This window comes from Gopherus evgoodei, chromosome 1 (genome assembly GCF_007399415.2).
Source record: "Gopherus evgoodei ecotype Sinaloan lineage chromosome 1, rGopEvg1_v1.p, whole genome shotgun sequence".
Lineage (NCBI taxonomy): Eukaryota > Metazoa > Chordata > Testudines > Testudinidae > Gopherus > Gopherus evgoodei.
The window spans coordinates 91,768,281-91,790,721 of record NC_044322.1 but is presented as its reverse complement, the minus strand read 5'-3'; the positions used below and the strand labels follow the sequence as shown (position 1 = coordinate 91,790,721).

General features: G+C 41.3%; 1 long non-coding RNA gene across 1 annotated transcript; it reads right to left on the bottom strand.

Moving 5' to 3' along the window:
- Window positions 1–12,742: 12,742 nt before the first annotated feature.
- On the bottom strand, window positions 12,743–21,214 carry LOC115646071. Its single transcript, XR_003998923.1, has 3 exons — window positions 21,017–21,214; window positions 20,633–20,639; window positions 12,743–12,766 (listed from the first exon to the last, which is right to left on the bottom strand). It is a non-coding gene; the product is annotated as an uncharacterized LOC115646071 (long non-coding RNA).
- Between the last annotated feature and the right edge of the window lie 1,227 nt (window positions 21,215–22,441).

The window sequence follows — 22,441 nt, the reverse complement described above, 5'->3', positions numbered from 1 at the left end:
AAATTTTTGCTGTGATTCTCCAGTTCATTTTCTCTGTGACACTGCTTCAGGCTGTTAGTGTTGTACAGAAATCCAAACAACTTATACCACTGCACGAGTTGGTCAAATCATGACGAAACAGAAGATATGGCCTGATCAGTGAGAACAAGAAAGAACTGCGATTTGAATTTTTCTTCAGCAGAAAGACGACTCGAATCATCAGCACATTCGTAATCAAACATTCTCTTCTTACGTCGCACCCTGGTTTCTGGAAACACCTGCTCAATACCCATATGCTCTGCTATTTCACGTGCATTTGTGGCCACAGAGTTACATCCTGTATTTTGATAGTCTTCCAAAAACTTCATTGTAGCACCGACTTCTGCCTGCAGTAAGTCAATTGACACATCTGGTGACTGAATTAATTTGCTGGTTTTATTGACGTGAAATAGTATATCGTACCACATGTACACAGTCAGAACAAAAGGCCACGTAGTAACATGGTCTAAAAGCGCACCGGCTTCTGTTGCTGTATTGCCATCTTTCTTTTTGAGCGCATATTCTCGCAAAGATGACAAAGCATTGCACAATTCTTCAAGGTGATAACACAATGGCTTCACAGCATCAATTCTCGACTCCCAACGAGTGTCCGATAACCCTTTAACAGATATTGGCATATGTTCTTGAAGTATATCCCAACATGAAGGTGAAGAAGAAAAGATAACATATATTCTGTTAATCAGACCGAAAAAGTCAATGGCATATTTCAATGACTTTGCCGTGTCTGAGATCACAAGATTCCAAGTGTGAGCTCCACATGGTACATACAAGGCATGGTCATTTATTTCTAGCATGCGGGCTTGAACTCCTTTATTCTTTCCTCTCATATTTGCGCCGTTATCATAAGCTTGGCTCCTCATGTCAGCAATGTCTATTCCTAAGATGTTTGCCTTTTCAAGAAACACTTCCAATAAGTCCTCGCCAGTAGTATCATGAACATTAAGAAAACCAACAAACGATTCACGAATATTGACACCATCTTCACCGTTGCATTCAACAAAGCCTAACACCACAGACATCTGTTCTTCATGTGACACGTCGGGAGTCCAGTCCAAAATAACTGAATAATATTTTGCTTTTTTAAGCTGCGCTATGTTGGCCTCTTGAATGTTACTGGCAACAAGTTGAATCAGCTCGTTTTGGATCTGTGGACTGAGGTACTGAACATGTGTCTCTGCCTTCTTAATCCTCTGTAAAAGTTCGCTGAGGACAGTATCATACTTTGCAAGCAATTCAAACAGTCCCAAAAAGTTGCCATTCGAAGGATCACCGAGCTTTTCATTACTTCCTCGAAATGCCAAGTTTCTTTCGGACAAGAAAATAACGACATCAACCATGCGTTTGACAACATTTCTCCAGAAATCTCTTTCTTTCAGAAAAGCCTGTAATTCGAGTTGGTCAATAGATGTATGGTTTACTATGCCTGACCGAAGGTCAAACCATTTCACCATACAGTCTTGATGACCTTTGCCTGTTTCATGCTGCTGAAGTCTTTTTGACAGTGCTTTCCAAGCAGATGTTCCACGACGTAGCGGTATGTCGCCAGTGCCAAATAATTTACAACAAAAACAAAAAATGGCATCTTTCTGAACTGAGTACATTAGCCATGAACGTCTTATTTTCTCGCCATTTGCCATGGGTCGATAGAAATGAGTACTTGTGAACCTCCGTCTTTCCTCGTTAAATGGAAATTCGTAACTTTCATTCTGCTGCGGTGGGCCACGTGCAATGTCACACATTTGCCTGTCCGATATTATAGATGGCCAATCTCTTGGATCATCAGTCAGTGGTTCAGATTCAGATACTTCTTTCCCGGCAGCAGCTGGAATATCCGTCACAGTTTGTTTGGTAGAACAACTGGCTTCACCTTCGACCTCACTTGAAGCACTTCTGGATACTTCTGGATATGATTAGTCGCTGCTAGCGCTGTCCGTTTCATGTGCCTGTACCTGTACGTTGGATTGCAGTGCAAAATACGTTGACAACTTTGGAATTTTCTCAAGTTCCTTCTCGGCATCTTTTGCTGCCTTTCGTTTACTAGCTCCACTCTTATACATTCTCTTAGACATCACAAAGCACGCTTCTGTGTTGGAAACGATAAAAAACTAAACAACTAAATTAATAAAATTTATCCACCGACCGCCATTATGAATGCAAATACACATGCTTTGAATGGGTCCAAGTAAAATTCGAAACTGACTGACAGACAACTGATGTAGCCAATAGCATTATGATGTATCATAATGACTTCACGGTTTTGTCAGTAAAACCGACATGGATTGTGCAATAGCGTCAATAAATGTCACTTACCTAGTTATACCTTACATTTTTTTTTGCCACTTTTAGGGGCCCCCTTCCTTGCGGGGCCCCCTCCGGTCGGAGGGTACGGGGGGCGCTTGCTACACCTCTGGTGAAACATCTCCTTCACCAGACCACATAAAACCCAAAAGGAAGCCAAACAGTACTGAGGCTCACTCAGAGAGACATCAGAAATATAATCTGACATATACTGAGAGGGAGAGTCACACAGGTCTTTGAGAGAAAATGTATTTCCTCTCATTTGTTCAAGATTATACAGTATATAGAGACAGTCAGCAGTTCCAACACACTCATTGGATAACAAGTAGCTAACACAGGTTGAATACAAATTTAGGGACAGTTGTACAAAAGATTAAACTCTAAACTGAAAATACTCAGAATTAATCTTTAAATTCCTGACAGTGAAATTTATTAGACTGTGGAATAGTCTCCTAAAGGAAGCATTGGAAACTCAAATGTTGGTACATTTAAAATTAGGCTGGGCAAATGATTAGTAGATGTACAAAAAGAAACAATACTGCTTTGTCAGGCATAGACTGCATATCTGTAACAATGGATCACCATAACCCAACTCCAGGAAGGTTGGAGGACACAATTTATGTCATCACATCTCCCCCCTCCATCTGCTGCCTGTTGTCCAACTACAAGGAGATACTGCAACTCCTCCAGAGACCCTAGTTATGAGTTTAACAAAGCTGGTATAAAACCATTGGTGGATTCTATATATTTTCCCTTCCTCCTTGGAGCATAGCCATCTTCTGGGGCAGTCTTTGTTCTTTATGATTACTAAACAAATCCAAACTACAGTTGGATTCAAACAGAATGGGAGAGGAGAAACAAGAACACATAATATAAAATAAAGCATTTATTGATTCACATCCAGGCAAAAAGACTAATAAGGTTCTCTGGAATGGAGCAATGCTCTTAGTTACAAAGATCAAAATTTGGTAATATTATTCTTACAGTCAGATTTCTTTTCATCTCCTTTTGATTTTTTCTTTCACTCTCTCTCACTCAGGTCTTGGAAAATAGATGGGTTTTTTTTGCTCTCCGAAGTCCATGTCCCATTCCAGGTATGGGCTATCTCTTAGGCCTGGTCTTGACTGGGAAAGAGATCATGGTTGCCAGTATGTTAGCCAACACAGGTTAGCTACCATGACTTTAACAGAACTTTGACCTTAAAACAGAAAGAAGTTAACACTTTTTAACACCTCTGAATGTATGTTAGCATGTCTTTGTCAACCTAAGGCTCCCCACTATGGTTGACCATGATGGGCTAATGTATGTTAAAACTAGGGGAAAGATATGATTGAAGCTGTGGTAACATATATATAAGCTAACACAATATCAGCCACAGCCTCCTGTTCTAGTCAAGATGAGGCCTTGTATTGTGAAGCTCAGCCCTTTGCTCATTCTACAGGTCCCACACCTGTGCTGGCATCCAAGTGTACTATTTCCAATGGTATGTCTCCATAGCAGCTGGGACAGGTGATTCTCAACTTAGGTAGACATACATGCATTGGCTCAGCTTGAGCTAGTGCCTAAAAATAAGAGTATGGTCATGACAGCACGTTCCCTGGCTCAGGCTATCTGCCCAGGTACATACCCAGGGGATCAGCTGGGATTGTACTCAGGCAGCTAGCCTGACCCACTGCCTGTGCTGCAGGGCTCACACTGCTATTTTCAGGCTCTAGCTCACATAGAGCTAACACGTGTATGTCAGCCCACACTGGGAAGCACACCTCAGTGCACAGGTGCTCAGACATGTCATCTTAGTGAGCCTTCCTGTAAGTTTCAACACTTTTAAACAATTTTTTTTAATGGAGAAATATATAGCGAGTGATAATTAAGCTGTTTTCTATTTTTGATTTGTGTTATTGAATGGTAAAACAATCACATAGATTCTTCTGGCTTATACAGTCTGATCAAAAGTACGCATGATCAATGTTACCAAATACATAAAACAGTTTTATCAGAATGGTGAGTCGGATGAATATATTGCATCCCCCTCTCTTTTGCTTTTTTTTTTTTTGGCGCATTTTGATGAAAAAATTAACAGAACTTAAATTTTTGAATTGAAACAATGTGATTTTCCTAGGTTTCAAAATATTCTATTTAGGATTTTAAGGGTTTTTCTTCTCTCTCTCATTCTTTATTTCCCTCCATTTTTTCCAAGAGAAGAATGGGGAGAAAATAAAAAAAAAATAGAGAAACTGGAGAAAAACACACTTGCTCTTCTGTCATATTTTAAAATACCTTTCTAGTGGATAAAAAAGGGAAAAAGTAAAAATAAAGAGAAAGAAATTCCTTCCCCTAGCCCTCCCACCTTGTCCCCCAGAATTTTCTTGTGGAAAAAAGTTTTAAAATGTAAGCCATTAAAAACAGTGTATTGTAGCAGAATCCACAAAGCCAGTTAGTGTGCAGCACGCAAGTGCTGCAGAGTCACACCCTGGCTTGCTGTGCACTAAATCTTTTTTTGGAGCAGGAAAAAGTAAATAAATGAGAAAATGAAAAATTTTCTCACTTTCTTTAACTTTAATTTTTTTAAACCTCTCCTCTACTTTACCTATTCGAAAAAAGTAAACTTACAACCCTGACAAAACAATGGGAATCGCCACACTATTTTGTAACAACAAACCCAACATTTTTTTTAAAAAATCACTTTTTTCAATATTTTTTTCATTTAAAAATTTTTACAGAAACGTTTTTTTCCTTGAAAAAAAAAAATCTTTGATCTAGCTCAGGCCTACACAACTTGTAAAGCGGCGAGGGCCACATTACTCCAAAGAAAACAGCTGAGGGCCGAACCCCCCTTCCTGGCCCCATGGAAACACTCCCCCCCCAGCACCCCCTGGCCCAGCGGAAACACCCCACCCCAGCACCGCCCAGCCCTGTAGAAACAAACCCTCCTTCCCCAGCGCCGCCCCACCAAAACAGCTGCGGCCAAAAAGGAAAGTTGGGGGTGGAGAAATGATACTTGATTTAAAATCAACCAGGGGCTCCCAGCTGAAGAGGTGGCTGGGAGCCCTCAGGGGCAAATTGAAGTGCCCGGGCTCCGGTGGCTGGGGAAACCTAGAGCTTTGTGGGGCTGGGATGGGGATTTAAATGGCCCAGAGCTCCTGCCACTGAGGGGACCCGAGCCCTTTAAATCCCAGCCCCAGCCCATCCTCTGGAGCCGTGGCCGGGATTAAAAGGGCTCTGGGCTGCCTGCAGCTGCGGGGAGCCCTGAGCCCTTTAAATCTCAGCTGCGGCCGGGAATCTCTGTGGGCAGCCCAGAGCCCTTTGAATCCCGGCCACGGCTGGGATTTAAAGGGCTCTGGGCTACCCGTGGCTGCGGGCACTCTTTGATTCCCGGCTGTGGCTGGGATTAAAAGGGCTCTGGGCTCCCCGTCGCTGTGGGCAGCCCAGAGCCCTTTGATTCCCCACTACGGCTGAGATTTAAAGGGCTCAGGCTCCCCACCGCCACAGGCAGCTCAGAGCCCTATGAATCCTGGCTGCGGCTGAGATTTAAAGGGCTCTGGGCTCCCCGCCACTGTGGGCAGCCCAGAGCCTTTTGAATCCCGGCCCTGGCTGGAATTTAAAGGGCTCTGGGCTCCCTGCCACTGCAGGCAGCCCAGAGCGTTTTGAATCCCAGCCGCGGCTGAGATTTAAAGGGCTCAGGGCTCCCCGCAGCTGCCAGCAGCCCAGAGCCTTTTGATTCCTGGCCGGGGGCTGCACAGTGAGCCTCCGCAGGCCACATGTTGTGCACGCCTGATCTAGCTCAATTTTTCAACAGAAAAGATGTTTCCCCTTCTGTTGTCTTCTCACAGGTTGTCCATTTAGATCATAAGGTCTTTGGTGCAGGCACTGCCTTTCATTATGGATATGTACAGTGCCTAGCATAAGAGAGCTCTGATCTTGGCTGAGGCTTTTAGACACCCCAGTCATAAAAACATTAATAATAAGTAAGGGACAATCAGGCCCATTGTCTTTAGTAATTTATCTCGTGTATAAGTACATCGACAAAAGAAAGTGATATGAAAGATATACATTAAAAACAACATCATGGTTGAATTTTATGTATATAAAAGAAAGGAAATTCTAAGTTAGATAATGCTTGTGATATGAATGTTAGCTAGCCATAGAAATGTCTTTGATCCCAGTTGATGAGAGAGATCCTGAGGAGGTAATATTTCAATTCAATAAGTAAGCCTCTCTATCCAAATTTTAAACTCTCTGTAAAAGAAATGCCACAAATTTGGGCAGATGATAAAATTTGCTGAGTTCTGATGGGATGTAGCTTTATTAGCTTTATGCTAAAGGAGAGAAGTTATTTTTTTTCTTACCAAAGAAACACCCAGGGTAAAATTTATATCCACTTATGTGTAAGAAATGAACAAGTTGAATTTTTTTATTCCTCAAATAAGTGAGGTGATTCTACTGTTCTAAATGTAGTAAAGAATTTTGATAGTGTTTGATGATGCTGGTATTTCAATAACACTGCAGTATAAGCTTACTGTGAAATACTGGTAAGTGCCTATAGCAATATTATTAAAATTCTGGTACATTCTGTTGCCACTCAAACTTGCACTGCTCTTACCCCTCCCCTATCCTGTTCAATCAACAAAGAGCTTGTTTTTACTACTTAAAGCAGCTTCCTGCTTTTCATGAAAGCAGTTTCATGAAAGCACCTTAATATTCTTTTTTTTCTGAAATAATTTGTATAGAGTGTGGAGCTCCTTTGAACAGCAGAGAGAAGCTATACAGAGAGCAGCCCTGGGAGAAGAACAGAGATAGCTGCCATCTGCTGCTTTAGCTAAGCTGAGAAAAATGGAAAGGGCTCTTCAACACAAGTTCTTTTAATTTTTTAAAAAATCTGATTTTATGAAAAAAACGAACAAAAACCCTTCAAGTGTTTTTGAAATATTTTTGTTTAAAATTGCATCTGGGTTTTATTGTACTGAATCCTTTTTAGGCAAACTTGGCAGGGATTGTTAACCTAGGGTCGGATCCAAAACCCACTGAAGTCAGGGAGAGCCCTTCTATTGCATTCTGCATCAGGCCCTACAAGCAATCTATATAAAGACTCCAGGCTCCTAATTTACATACTATTGGGATAAGCATCAAAGGCATACAAATAAAATAAATGAATACACTTCTGGGGTTAAAATCACCACAGAGTATTAAAGAAATTCACTATTGGGGCCAATGCTAAAAACACTTCCTACATATGCTTAATTTAACTCTTTAGTAGTCCTATTGTCTTTATTGTCCTCACTGGGATTGAGCACATAGCACACACATAAGTGTTTGCAGAGCTGGGACCTCTGTCAGTCAATAGCTATAGTCACTATGTAAGTCTTATTGTCCCAATGAGTCATGAAAGAGCTTTGTCCTTGAGTAAAACCATTTAGGGCAAGACTGTGGCTCACCTCACATGCATGTGCAAAGGTAAGGTGCTGTTGCTAGTCACAGCAAAGGGGGAAGAGCAGCCTCTGTGGTTGTTTACTTAGGTTTTTAAAAGGTTTTCATGTTATACCTCTTCCCCCCACACACACTCCCCACAGAGATGTAGGGATTGGGCAGGGAGTAGATAGAGCTTTGATTCCACCCTCTCCCCTCCCCACCCCAATTCACCAGCAAGTACAGCTGAGCTGAGTATAGGGATATCTGATGCAGATTACTTCCCCACAGGGAGCAAGTGGGGAAACCAGGGACTGAGCTGGAACTCTTTGTGTCATGTAAACTGGGCAACATTTTGGTCTATTGAGTATTAATGTATCTCTTACAACCTGTGTGAGATTCTCTGTTGTGTTGAATGAATTATCATTTACAAATCAGAGAAGTATTTAAGATCCACAAGTTGGATAGAGCAAACTAATTCAGAATTTATTTACAAGTAATTTTCTTATTTCCTAGCTATTTACTAATATTAGCCAAATATATGGGACCACGATTATAAGACAGTCAGCAGCATAAGTGTGAAAAAGACTTTCCAAAATGGATTGTGGGGTTTTCTATCCTGGATGTAAAAGTGGTTAGTTTTGCCTACTGAATTCTTACAAGTGGTTAATTCGGACTAACAGACAATGTCTGGATGAACAGGTAATGTCTGACATAATAGGTATTTTCCTTTTGGAACTCTCTATCTGTGATCATTCAGAAACTGATTTCTGCAATGATGACAACTATCCTAGAACTAGTATTGTCAAACTGGAGATCTAGAGTTAAATAAAAAAACTTAAGTAAACAAAATAAAAAACTGCGTTAGAACTTATACTGTCAGTTGTATTTATATTATAAGATGACACTAGAAAACGGAACCATCCTTGAAAGACACATAGCTAGGGTTAATGATGGCATTCTTGATAAGGAAAGATAGTTAATTCACCATATTTTGAGTTATTAAAAGGATTTCAACATGATATATTGTTCTTTTATTTTGAAAAGGTGAAAGCTGTAAGTAAATTGTAACTACTGTAATTTTCTCAGTGTGCTCTTTAATCTGTTTACTTTTTTTATTATGTAGCATTGCCCCTTTAAGGGTCAAAAGGTCTGGGCCACCCAGCTCCCTTCTGTACCAGTGCCCCTTTAGAACAAGTGTTTGCCTTGACAGAGAGGATTAACAGACTTTGCTGGGAAGGGGTCAGGTGAGTGCCAAATAAGCACCTGATTTCTCTAAAGGCAGAAAGAGCTCAGTTTGAGTTACAGGAAGTATTTGGCTCTTAGAGTAGAGGTGTTCGTGTGTACATTTCCAGGCAGATAGTGTATATGTGGACTGGGGTAGAAATGTCAGAAGCAGGGATTTTTCTGACTGCCAGAATCTGGGACTGGATAACAGATGGATCACTTGATAAATTGGTCTGTTCTGTTCATTCTCTCTGAAGCATCTGGCACTGGCCACTGTTGGAAAACAGGGTATTGGGTTAGATGGCCTATTGATCTGACCCAGTATGACCATTCTCAAGTTCTAGGGAAACTCTGGCAAGGAAGCCCCTGGGTCAGGTAAAATTAGCTGTTGGGTTTATGTTGAACTTATATTTAATTTTTTTATTTGGGATTTGCTAAAGATTGTTGGTCAGCTAATAAATATTGCCCTGAAGAAGTGACCTGAACAGACTCTGGGGGCTAGAATCCCAATGGGCACTTACGTCCTTAAATTCAAAATTGAGGCACCACTGGCATTCACAAAACCACCCTTCAGCTGCCTCCTTACTCTGTAGGCCTTAAATCTCTAGGCACATCAGTTTTTGTCATTAAAGATTCCAAAGCACCTACATTGCTGCTGGTGGGCATGCTCACAGCTGACTAACACCTGACCGTGCTAGGCTTCTCTGCACCTAACTTACGCATGAGCCCTAGTAGGAATCACAAACTAGGCATTCCCTTACCTATCCTGCCTGTAGGCCTGGTCTGGTAGGCATGCTTAAAGGCTGCATTAGAGCACACCTACCAGATTGGGCTTGACACAAAACACATCTGGACGAGGAGAAGGGTTCATAGCTGTGAACCCTGAGTGGAGCTAGGCGCATCACTCTGGCTCAGGGTTAGGCACCTAAATCCCTTTGAAGGGCAGGGCTTAGGCCACATCCCTCTCCTTGACATATCCTATTGGCTAGTTTGGGGGGCTCCTGGCTCCACCTGCTGGCTTCTATGAATCCCCTTTTTTAGGTGCCTACCTCTTCCCATGCATTGTATAGGGAGTCAGGGAGCCTAACTCAGGATTGTGAATTTCAGTATGCGGCAGGGCACTTAAAAGTTAGGTGTTTCAATGCTTAAATCATCCTTATGAATGTACCCTTGGGCACAGTGTTTAATCCTTCCTGGGTGGGGAAGACAGGCCAGCCATCTATAATCATCTAAATCAGGAGTTCTCAAACTTCAGTGCACTGCAACCCCCTTCTGACAACAAAAATTACTACCCAACTCCAAGAGAGGGGACCCAAGCCTTAGCCTGCCCCAGCCCCACTGCCCCTGGTGATGGGGCCAAAGCTGAAGCCCTAGGGCTCCAGGTCTGGATGGCGGACCTGTAACCTGCGTTCTGCCACACAGGGCCTAAGCCAAAGCAAGAGCTCCGCTGCCCAGGGTTGAAGCCAGAGGGCTTCAGCTTAGCCCTGGGCAGTGGGGCTTGGGCTTTGGCTTCAGCCCTGAGCCCCAGCAAGTCTAACGCCTGCCCTGGCGACCCCATTAAAATAGGGTCGCAACCACTTTGGTGTTTGAGAACCGCTGACCTAGATGAACTTTTTCTGATGATTGTATCTGGCTATAGCTTATGTTATGTTTTTGTTGCCGTGCAATTATATTGTTCATGACACGTACAGTAGTGCCAACCCTAATGGTTCAAAAAAATCAAGAGTCAACCCCTGTTTTAAATAAAATATTATATTGTGAATTTTTGGTTTGCTTTGATTTTTGACTTGCTGTGGGGTGTGTATGTGTGTGTGAGAGATACTGTGCTCCAAAATTTATTAAGACGATTTAGGACCCCATTGCAGGAGCACTCATCCCCATATCTGCCCATTCCCCTGTCCAGCAATTAATTTCTCCTTCCCAGTCCCACCTTCTGCTACTCTTGGGTTCTTTACCCTTGTCTCCCAGGCCTGAGAGGCCCTACAGCAGGGTCCCATTCTTCCCTCCCACGCTATAGGAGAAGGAAGCTCCAGGGTCTTCCCCTGCAGGCCTGATTGTTACCGGGATATAGTGAGGAGGGGGATGTAGCAGAGGAGCCATTCTATTGTGTTTGAAGAGGTTTGGGGAGGAGGGGCCAGAGTCACCTTGAGCTGCAGGGCTCTTTCTGCTCTCTCTTTCATCATCTCCTCCTTTGAGAATGGTGTCAGCTCCTGAGGGGTGAATATTAGAACATAAGAACAGCCATACGGGGTCAGACCAAGGGTCCATCTAGCCCAGTATCCTGTCTTCTGACAGTGGCCAATGCCAGGTGCACCACAGGAAATGAACAGAAGAGGTAATCGTCATGTGATCCATCCCCTATGTAGGCGTGTGTTGTTGGGGTTGCTCCTCCCTGGGGCGGCTGGGAGCCAGGACGGCTCACTACACAAGTCCGGTGAGTCGGGGAGTTAGCTTGGTGGGGCAGGAAAATGTCAAGGGCTCAGGCCCTCAGGTCGGGGCTGAGCACAGAGTTCAGTAATAAGCCCAGGCCCTGGTCAGGGCGGGGCAACAAACAAACAGTTCAGGGCTCAGACCATCAGGCAGGGGCTGAGCACAGAATTCAATAATAAGCCCAGGCCCTCAGTCCGGGCGGGGCAGCAAACAAACAGTTCACAAGCAAAGCCCAGGCTCCTGGTCCTGAGCGTCAGGGAGAGGGGGAGACTGCCACCCTGGAGTAGCGTGGCAGGGGGGATGCAGGCCCACCCACTCCACTGTGTCCCAGCCCGGGGACCTGACAGTGGCAGGCACCCTGCTGCTGTGTCAGTGGGGATCCTGGCTGCAACACACTGACATGGGCTCTGGGTGTGCCACAGCCCGACTAGAGTCGGCTGCCCCTGGGCTACTTCTGACCTCCCCCTGTAGCAGTACCTGCATCTGGTTGGCATCTTCCACGGCATCAAGCACCATGGGCTCCTGGGGGTACTCTGTGAGCGGTAAGCTGAGCAGCTTCTCTGGGTCCCTTCTCACTTGTAGGCTTACTGGCTTCTCTGGTGTCTGGTCGACGTCTGGCCTCAACAGGTAGGGCCAGTCCTCAGGACGGTCACAGGCAGCAGGAGTCTCTCCAGCGGGAGCTAGGGCACCAGCGTCCGGCCTCTCCAGCGGTCAGGCAGCTTCTGAGCCCTGGGGTTGGGCTTATATACTTCCTGTCCTGCGCCTTGACCTCTGGGGGGCGGTTGCAGGCTCCAGTGGCTCCACCTACTTTGGCATCCGGAGGGGCTCTCTGGGGCTGCTGGGAGCCAGGCCACCTCACTACACCCTGTCACCCATTTCTAGCTTCTGGCAAACAGAAGCTAGGGACACCATCCCTGCCCATCCTGGCTAATAGCCATTGATCAACCTATCCTCCATGAATTTACTTAGTTCTTTTTTGAATCCTGTTATAGTCTTGGCCTTCACAACATCCTTTGGCAAGGAGTTCCACAGGTTGACTGCGTTGTGTGAAAAAATACTTCCTTTTGTTTGTTTTAAGCCTGCTGCCTATTAATTTAATTTGGTGGCACCTAGTTCTTGTGTTATGAGGAGTAAATAATACTTCCTTATTTACTTTCTCCACACCAGTCATGATTTTATATACCTCTAGCATATCTCCCCTTAGTCATCTTTTTTCCAAGATGAAAAGTCCCAGTCTTATTAATCTCTCCTCATATGGCAGATGTTCCATAACCCTAATAAATTTTGTTGTCTTTTTCTGGGGTGACCACATCTGTTTTATTATCTACCTCTTTCTTAATGATTCCCAAAATTCTGTTCACTTTTTTGACTGCCACTAAACATTGAGCGGATGTTTTCAGAGAGCTATCCACAGTGACTCCAAGATCTCTTTCTTGAGTGGTAACAGGCAAATTTAGACCCCATCATTTTATATGTATAGTTGGGATTATGTTTTCCAATGTGCTTTACTTTACATTTATCAACATTGAATTTCATCTGCCATTTTGTTGCCCAGTCACCCAGTTTTGAGAGATCCTTTTGTGTCTCTTGACAATCTGCCTGGGACTTAACTATCTTGAGTAGTTTTGTATCATATGCAAATTTTGCCATCTCACTGTTTACCTCTTTTTCCAGATCATTTATGAATAAATTAAATAGGACTAGTCCCAGTACAGAGACCTGGGGGACACCATTATTTACCTCTCTCCATTCAGAAAACTGACCATTTATTCTTACGATTTTGTTTCCTATGTTTTAACCAGATACCAGTCCAAGAGAGAACCTTCCCTCTTATCCCATGACTGCTTACTTTGCTTTACAGCTTTGGTGAGGGACCTTGTCAAAGGCTTTCTGAAAATCTAAATACACTATATCCACTGGATCCCCCTTCTCTCCATGTTTGTTGGCCACCTCAAGGAATTCTAGGAGATTGGTGAGGCATGATTTCTCTTTACAGAAACCATGTTGACTCTCCCCAACAAATTATGTTCATCTATGTGTCTGACAATTTTGTTCCTTACTATAGTTTCAACCAGTTTGCCCAGTACTGAAGTCAGGCTTACCAGCCTGTAATTACCAGGGTCTCCTGTGGAGCCCTTTTTAAAAATTGGCATCACATTAGCTATCCTCCATTCATTTGGTATAAAAGCTAATTTAAATGATAGGTTACAAATCACAGTTAATAGTTCTGCAATTTCACATTTGAGTTCCTTCAGAACTCTTGGGTGAATACTATCTGGTCTTGATGACTTCTTGTTGTTTATTTATCAACTTGTTCCAAAACCTCCTCTAATGACAGCTCACTCTGGGACAATGCCTCAGATTTGTCACCTAAAGAGAATGGCTCAGGTGAAGACTGATGTAAAGAATTCATTTAGTTTCTCCACAATGGCCTTATCATCCTTGAGTGCTCCTTTTTCATCTCAATCATCCAGTGGCCCCACCAGCTGTTTAGCAGGCTTCCTGCTTCTGATATACTTTAAAAAAATTGCTATTACATTTTGATTTAGGATGAAGGAAAAGAGCTCCATCTGCTTCCTGCACAATTCAGATTGGCTGCTCTTTACATGGAGCTAGGGCATAGAGGGAAGGCAGCTAATCAAAAGGGTTTCTGCATCCTGAGCAGAGCTGAAATTCACAAGGGCCCTGAAGGTTCTTGCATCATTGCTAGACTGGCTCCAGCGCTAGTGGAAATCTTGTGACTTGCAAAGAAATAGCAAGAGTTGGAAACATTGCATTTATTTTAATTTCTGGTGTCACTGCTTTCTTTCAGAGCCAAGTAAAGTGGTTCCCTTAGCAACTATCTCATTGCTTCTACTGTTGAATTAGGAATATATATATTTTTATGCTCTTGATGTGATGTTTATATATATATATTTTCTGTCTTTGATCTGCAGGCTGAACTCCCATTCAAGTGGGAGTTCTGTGTTAGACCAGGGATCGACAACCTTTGGCACATGGCTCATCGTGTTAAGCACCCTGGCAGGCCAGGCCAGTTTGTTTACCTGCCGTGTCCGCAGGTTCGGCCAATCGTGTCTCCCACTGGCTGCAGTTTGCCACTTCAGGCCAATGGGAGCTGTGGGAAGCTACGGCCAGCACATCCCTAGGCCTGTGCTGCTTTCCAAATGTTGCCGATCCCTGGTGTAGACTGAAAAAACCCAACCTTTCATTTGTATTACATTAGTTACCAGAGAGCCCACTGTGACACTGTGCACACACAGCAGAAGAAAAGCCCTGCTCTAAAGAGCTTTCTCTAAATAAAATGTAGTCCTAAATCTTTAAAGGGGGTTGAGCACAAGGCTTGTTCTTGCACATATTGATTTGCAGAAGCAAACTTTCATTTGTTAAAAGAAATTCAAAATATGTTTAAAATCATGGCCTGGATTTTTAACTTGAGAAGAAACTGTATATCTGTACAGAAACTTATCTGAGATTGTTCCTTTAAAAAGCAGAAAGCATCAAACTATATGCACTTCAAAAAAATGGCTGAGTAAACAATACATTCCAGTTATTATCACATATTCTATTATTCTCTTACTGTGCAAATGTGTAGGGTCAAATTCTGCTCACTCTGAGCCCAAGACTAAATTCTATGAAGTCAAGGGAGTCTTTCCATTCATTTCTATGGGCTTTGGATCAGGTCCTTTACTAATATGGGTAGACTTCCTGACATTAATGGGACTACATGCGCAAATAAAGTGAGCAGAATTTTACTCAGTACTGTGCTGGCTAAAAGAGAACTCAAGTAAATTCCATAGATCATTAGAGTCAAACCTTTCAGCATCAGTTATAGAGAACAAAGTAAAAATTTGTGGAGCATTGAAGTTATGAGTCTGACAGTTTTTTTTGCTATAAAAGTGAAAGCTAGGAGAGAAGCCTGAACAGCTAATCATTATGGACTAAAAATGAATTGAAAATGGAACACAGTGAGACCCATCAGATAGTCACATTACACAGGAGTAGGCAAACAGCAGGGAAATGACATTATTAAATTCTATAAAATGAACATTTAAAAGAAGGGATTAGTTAATATTTTCCAGCTAAAATTGTAATAGTTTTATAGCTATTCTTTCTAACAATGTTGGTAATTGTTTTTTTCTCACAGGGTTTAAGTAGAACACCCATAAAATAATGGCAAAAGTAGAGTGAGTTCGTATATGAAACTGTGATTTTCAAAGGGCTCTCACGCATTGAAGCCACTCTGCTTTCCTTGACATCAATGTGAATTTCCCAACTGACTTCAAAGAGAGGCAGAGTTAGGCCAATGTTAAGTGCTATTAAAAATTCCACCCATAATTTCTAAAAGGATGGCTGGGGATTACAGTGTTAATGTAAAAGGCTAGTTATTGTATTACATTGATACCATTTGTTTAGTAAATAAGATTTCTTTTGGTGGATCTGTGCATATAGATCCATAAATACCTATAATAATCAACTGGTATTTTACTAGCATTCCATAAATGTGTTACTAAATCTGAAATGGTGTATCTCCATTGTTCATTTAAAAACTGATTACAGAAATATTTAATAAAATTAACAATTATGTAATGTGTGATTTCTACAGAAAAATCTGTAATACACAATAGTTAAACATCAGCAACTTTAAAATCAATATTTAGCTTGCTCTAAAATCTAAATTAAATCTTTAGTATGGACCCTGATTCTTAGGTGCAGAGTGGCTGCTTCGTGTTTCACTAGCAGTGGGATCTGACTGTTGAATTGCTGTATCTGAGTCCAAAAGGGTCACCTCAGTACCACAGTGAAATTCTGGTAGTCTAGAGGCTGCCAAGACATCATTATATTGTGTTCAGCCCCAACTGTGGTTTCAACACTCTGGAACCATTAGCCAGTTTAGGTTACAGCAGCTCTTAGCCTGCTGTAATTTACACTGAGGAACTTGCCCTGCACACAGCTATGCCAGGATTGGGAGAGTGCAAAGGTGAACTTTACACCACCTTTGTATGCACATATCTCCAACCTGCAGTTCATCCAGCTTTCAGTGCCTGGAATTTAGTGAGATCTCCAATTTTTTGGCATGCTAGATCCTGACAACTCTGTATTTCACAGCATCACAGAGTTCACAATACTTGGGAGTTTGGGGACCTTGTTAAAGTCTAATCCTGTACAAGGTTATTAATAGGAATTGCACTTAAACACCACTTCCAGTGTGCAAACAATCTTTACATTTTTGCAGTGGCTATTCCATATGTGGCATTGTGGAGCTCCTTCTGCATAATACAGGCCATATAATTTCGCCCAGTGATTCCTGCATCAAACCCATAATTTCTGGTTAAGCTAGAGCATATCTTTTAGTCCAGCATCCAATCTTGACTCAATACTAGAAGCTACTCAACTTTGTAACTTGTCCCAGTGGTTAATTACCCTCACAGTAAATTTGTGAATTTGTTTAGCTTTGGCCTCATTAAAGAGTCCTCTATTACTAGACCTGAAGAAGAGCTCTGTGTCAGCTGGAAAGCTTGTCTCTCTCACAGGGGTGAAAGTAATATTAAACACTTACTGGTACGGGCCCCTGGAAGGGACAGGGACTCAGCAGAAGGGGTGGGGTTAGGGGGGTCAGCCTCTCCCAGCCAGCCCATCCATGCTGCTTGGCCTACACCGCCCGGGGCTCCAGCAGTGATTTAAAAGGGTCTGGGACTCTGGCCACTGCTGCGGTAGCGGCGGCAGTGGTCAGGAGCCCTGGGCCCTTTTAAATTGCCGGCCCCAGGACAGTTGCCCCTTTTGCCCTCCTGTTGGCAGCCCAAGGGTTGGGGGATGCAAAAGGGGAAGTGATGTTAAAACTTAACATCAGCTGCGTATGGGCCAGTATCCGCTTCTTATCGGTACGCCGTACCGGCCCGTACTGGCGTACTTTCACCCATGCTCTCTCACCAACAGAAGTTGGTCTAATAAAAGATATTACCTTACTCGCCTTGTCTTTCTATTACTAGAAGCTGATTTGACATGGAAACTTCCAAAACATAGTTAATTTGGAGCAGCATCTACATATCTGGATACTTATCTAAACAGACCCACACAGGAACCTATGATAGTTACTCAGTGTTTGGTTTTAAAGTAAAATTTTAAGAAAAATGATAGACTTAATTGTCTTCAAAGGAGCCAATCACAATTTTAAGCTAAAAGGTCTAATTTTTATTTAAATACCAATATCAATCACTTAAACACAGAATTTCAGCATAAAACTTTAAAATATAAATAAAGTGCAGGTTTCTCCCTCCCAATAATCTGTATTTCTTAAAACAAAACAAATATAGATGGATGCATCAGATTTAACCTTTGTTTTACATGCAATTAAGAAGATATTTATGGATCTTGGTATAAAAATTTCCATATACGGCTAACCCACATCCCTGAAGTGTCACATATAGTTCCTCTTAATATATTTATTGCAACTAGTAACAGCATACCACATTAACCTGAGGTTTTCATAGAACACCAACTGCCATCTGCTATGATGTATTATCTGCTAACATCACTGCATCAAAATATAACCCCACATCTAGTTGGAAGTGGCAAGGCATTTCCTGTTCATGTTATTCCAGGTTAGGGATATTTTCTTAAAAGTGTAGTAAGCATCACAGGCAAACATATTTGGACAAAATAAAAATAGAACTGAATTTTTCCTTCAGACTTGAGTTGAACAGTTGTGAGATTAAAAAAATAAAATCAGTAGAATTTTAACCTCATTTTCACACACCTCCGAGCCTCTTGGTTTTGGCTGGGAAAAGAAAAGCCCTAATAAAGTAAAAGTCTCATTCTTGTGGTATTTCTGGCTTAACTGAAACCAGGAAATACTGGAAATCTCAAAAGAGCCTGTTCACACAAGATGTTCAGGGTTATTTCTAAAATTTTAGTTAATCATCTTATACACTTACCTAAACCAAAGGTAAGAATATTTGGAGCCTTATCCATCACTACTTATAATGAAATCAACACAATCTGTAGATCTAACTGATAAGATATTGAAATGATTAAATATTGGCTTCCAGGAGGTTAAAAAAAATGAGGTTACTACTTACATTATAAACAATTAATATATAACATTCTAAAACATTTGATTTCTATGCATTGAGTAACTGTGAATCTACATATTAACAAAAGAACTTGGTTTTATTTTTAACATTAATGAATACTTGGGGGAAAATATATTTTGGAAGTCAGAAAATAAATGATAGAAATAAAGGGGCAGGATTCCCTCTCTTACAACAAAACATCAGAGAGGAGACCAATGAGAGGAAAACTCCCCTCACAGGGTTGTTACCTGATCTTCCACATCATGGGGGATGAGGGAAGCAGGGTTTGCCCCCCTGTGGAATGAATCATGAGAATTCCCAGACTTCAGTAGAGCCTGGAAAATCACATAGAGGCTATAACCAGTAACACATAGCTTATGCTTCTATACTGGTGCTGGAGACCCAGGATTCTCTTCTCAACACTCCTCTTCTCGGGCAGGGCAGATTTAAAGGAGATGAAATACCATGGGCTCCCCCTGGTCCCAGATATCCCCACCACTGAGGAGGTACTGTGAAAAAAGTAGTACAGCCCCAAACTGTAAATCTCTACATTGTCTGTTCTTCATCATCACCCTCAAAAATCAAGATGTTGAGACCAAAATTAATCAAGAAACCAAAGGACATAGAAAGAAGCAGTTCTTGAATTCTCTATACTAATGATTTGAGCCTGGGTAACAAACAAGAAAAAATGGAATAAAGTTCAATCTAGTTGCTATTATTGAAATCTGATGGGATGATCCACCTGACTGGAATATTAAAATCAGTGGTTATAACCTATTTAGGAAAGATCAAGTGGGTGGAAGGGGAATGGAATTCTACATCAAAAATGAGTTTTTTCATGAAGTTTTGATGTGGAAATACATCAAAAATGGCATTACCTGTTTTTGAGTCACTGCTAAGCCAGAAGAAAATGACCCTGAATGCTTATGGCCAATGTTATAACAGATAAGGCACAAGATCACCAAATCACACCAGGTAACAGGATGGCTACCTCCTTGCCACCTATGTATAATGTGTAGGAAACAAGCCTGTGTGAACAGGGGGGACTTTGAGTGACACATGCTGGAAGTCTCATGCTGCCAGTATGAAAACATCCTTAGAATTTCTAAACATTAGAGATGATAATTTCTTAAGTCAGAAAATGTTGCAGCCAGTACTTGTCCTAACAGATAATGAGGAATTGATCACAGCTAATGGTAAGTTAGTTGCAAGTGATCATGACAATCACATTAATGATATGCAAGGAGAATAACATTGAGACAAGCAATATATATATATTTGGTGCTTTAATAAAGGCAATTTCACAAAACTGAAAACAATTACGATCCAATTAGCTAGGAGGAAGAATTTAATCATAATTGAGAATTGTTTAAGAACATCTTGCTAAATAACCCCCCAAAAAATCACAATTCCACAATTGTGAAAGAAGGCCATGCAGATTAAAAAACAGCAACCTGATTTAGAGGGAATGTGAAGATAGCTGTAAAAATAGATAAATAAAAATAAATCAGAAGTTAGGAATTGTAAAAAAAATTGATAAGGGAAGCCAAGGGACACAAGAAGAAATCTATAACTGGCAGAGTTAAGGACAATAAAAAAGAGGATTTAATTTAAATATATTAAGAACAACAAGAATCCTGACAATGGTATTGGTCCATTAGTATGTGGAAGTGGTTGAATTCTCAATAATAATGCAGAAAAGGCAGAAGTGTTCAATAAATGTTTCTGTTCCAGACTTGGGGAAAAAATAGATGACAGTCATATAATATGATATAAACACTTTCCATTTCACTAATAGCCCTGGACAGAAGATGCTAGATAAGAACATAATAACAGGTTCAGACCAAAGATCTATCTAGCCCAGTATCCTGCCTTCTGACAGTGGCCAATGCCAGATGCCCCAGAGGGAATGAACAGAACAGGTAATCATCCAGTGATCCACCCCCGTTGCCCTTTCCCAGCTTTTGGCAAACAGAGTCTAGGGATCACATCCCTGCCCATCTTGGCTAATAGCCATTCATATATCTATCCTCCATGAATGTATCTAGTTCTTTTTTGAACACTGTTATAGTCTTGTTATAGCCTTCACAACATCCTCTGTCAAGGAGTTCCAAAGGTTGACTGTGTATTATGTGAAGAAATACTTCCTTTTGTTTGTTTTAAACCTGCTGCCTATTAATTTCATTTGGTGACCTCTAGTTCTTCTGTTATGAGAAGGAGTAAACAACACTTCCTTATTTACTTTCTCCACACCAGTCATGATTTTATTTACCTCTATCACATCCCACCTTTGTTGTCTTTTTTCCAAGCTGAAAAGTCCCAGTCTTTTTAATCTCTCTTTGTATGGCAGCTGTTCTGTACCCCTAATCATTTCTGTGGCCGTTTTCTGAACCTTTTCCAATTCCAATGTATCTTTTTTGAGATGGGGTGACCACATTTGCATGAAGTATTCAAGCTATGGGCCGTGGATTTATGGTATTTTTTGTCTTATTATCTATCCCTTTTTAAATGATTCCTAACATTCTTTTAGGGTTTTTTTGGACTGCCACTGCACCATGAGTGGATGTTTTCGGAGAATTATCCACAAAGACTCCAAGAGCTGTTTCTTGAGTGGTAACAGCTAATTTAGACCTCATCATTTTATATGAGTATTTGGGATTATGTTTTCCAATGTGCATTACTTTTGATTTATCAACATAGAATTCACCCGTCATTTTGTAGCCCAGTCGCCCAGTTTTTTGAGATTCCTTTGTGTAGCTCATTGCAATCTGCTTCGGACTTAACTATCATGAATAGTTTTGTATCATCTGCAAATTTTGCCACTTCACTCTTTACTCCCTTTTATTAATATGTTGAATAGGACTGGTCCCAGTGCAGACCTTTGGGGGGCATCACTATTTACCTCTCTCCGTTCTGAAAACTTACCATTTATTCTCAGCATTTGTTTCCTATCTTTTAACCAGTTAGCAATCCATGATAGGACTTTCCCTCTTATCCAATGAAAATTTACTCTGCTCAAGAGCCTTTCATGAGGGACTTTGTCAAAGGCTTTCTGAAAATCTAAGTACACTATATCCACTGAATCCCCCTTGTCCACATGCTTGTTGATCCCCTCATGCTTATTGACTCAACATGCTTGCTGACACCCTCCCCCCACAGCCATTTTTAAACCAACATGTCCAGGTAAGTTGCATCCAAGATATTATAAAGGGCTTGCTAAGAAGCTCAGTGGACTGTTAATATTGATTTTCAATAAGTCTAAGTTCCAGAACATTGGAAGAAACTTGATGTTTTGCCAATTTTTAAAAAAGATAAACTGGAGGACCTGGGTAATTATAGGCTTTTAATCCTGATATTATTCCCAGGCAAGGTAATGGAATGGCTGATATGGACTCGATTAATACAGAACTAAAGGTAAGTAATGTAATTAACACAAATCAATATGGGTTTGATCCCGTTAACATCCCGTTAAACTAACATTATATCTTTTTTTGGTAAGATTACAAGTTTGGTTGATAAAGGTAATAGCGACTTCTGTAAGGCATAAGACTTGGTATTACAGGACATTTTGATTAAAAACTAGAAAGATATAACATTAGTATGGCACACATTAAATGGATTAAGAACTGGCTAACTGATAAGTCTCAAAACATAATTTTAATTGGGGAATCATCATCAAATGGGTCTGTTTTCAGTGGAGTCCCTCAGGGTCAGTAATTGGACCTATGCTATTTAACATTTGTTATCAATGACCTGGAAGAAAACATAAACTAATCACTGATAAAGCTTGTAGATGACACAACAACTGTGGGGGGTGATAAATAATGTAGAGGGCAGGTAATTGATTCAGAGAGATCTAGATCACTTGGTAAACTGGTGCAGGCAAACAATATACATTTTAATGTGGCTAAATGTAAATATATACATCTGGGAACAAAGAATGTAGGCCACACTTCCAGGATGGAAGCAGTGAT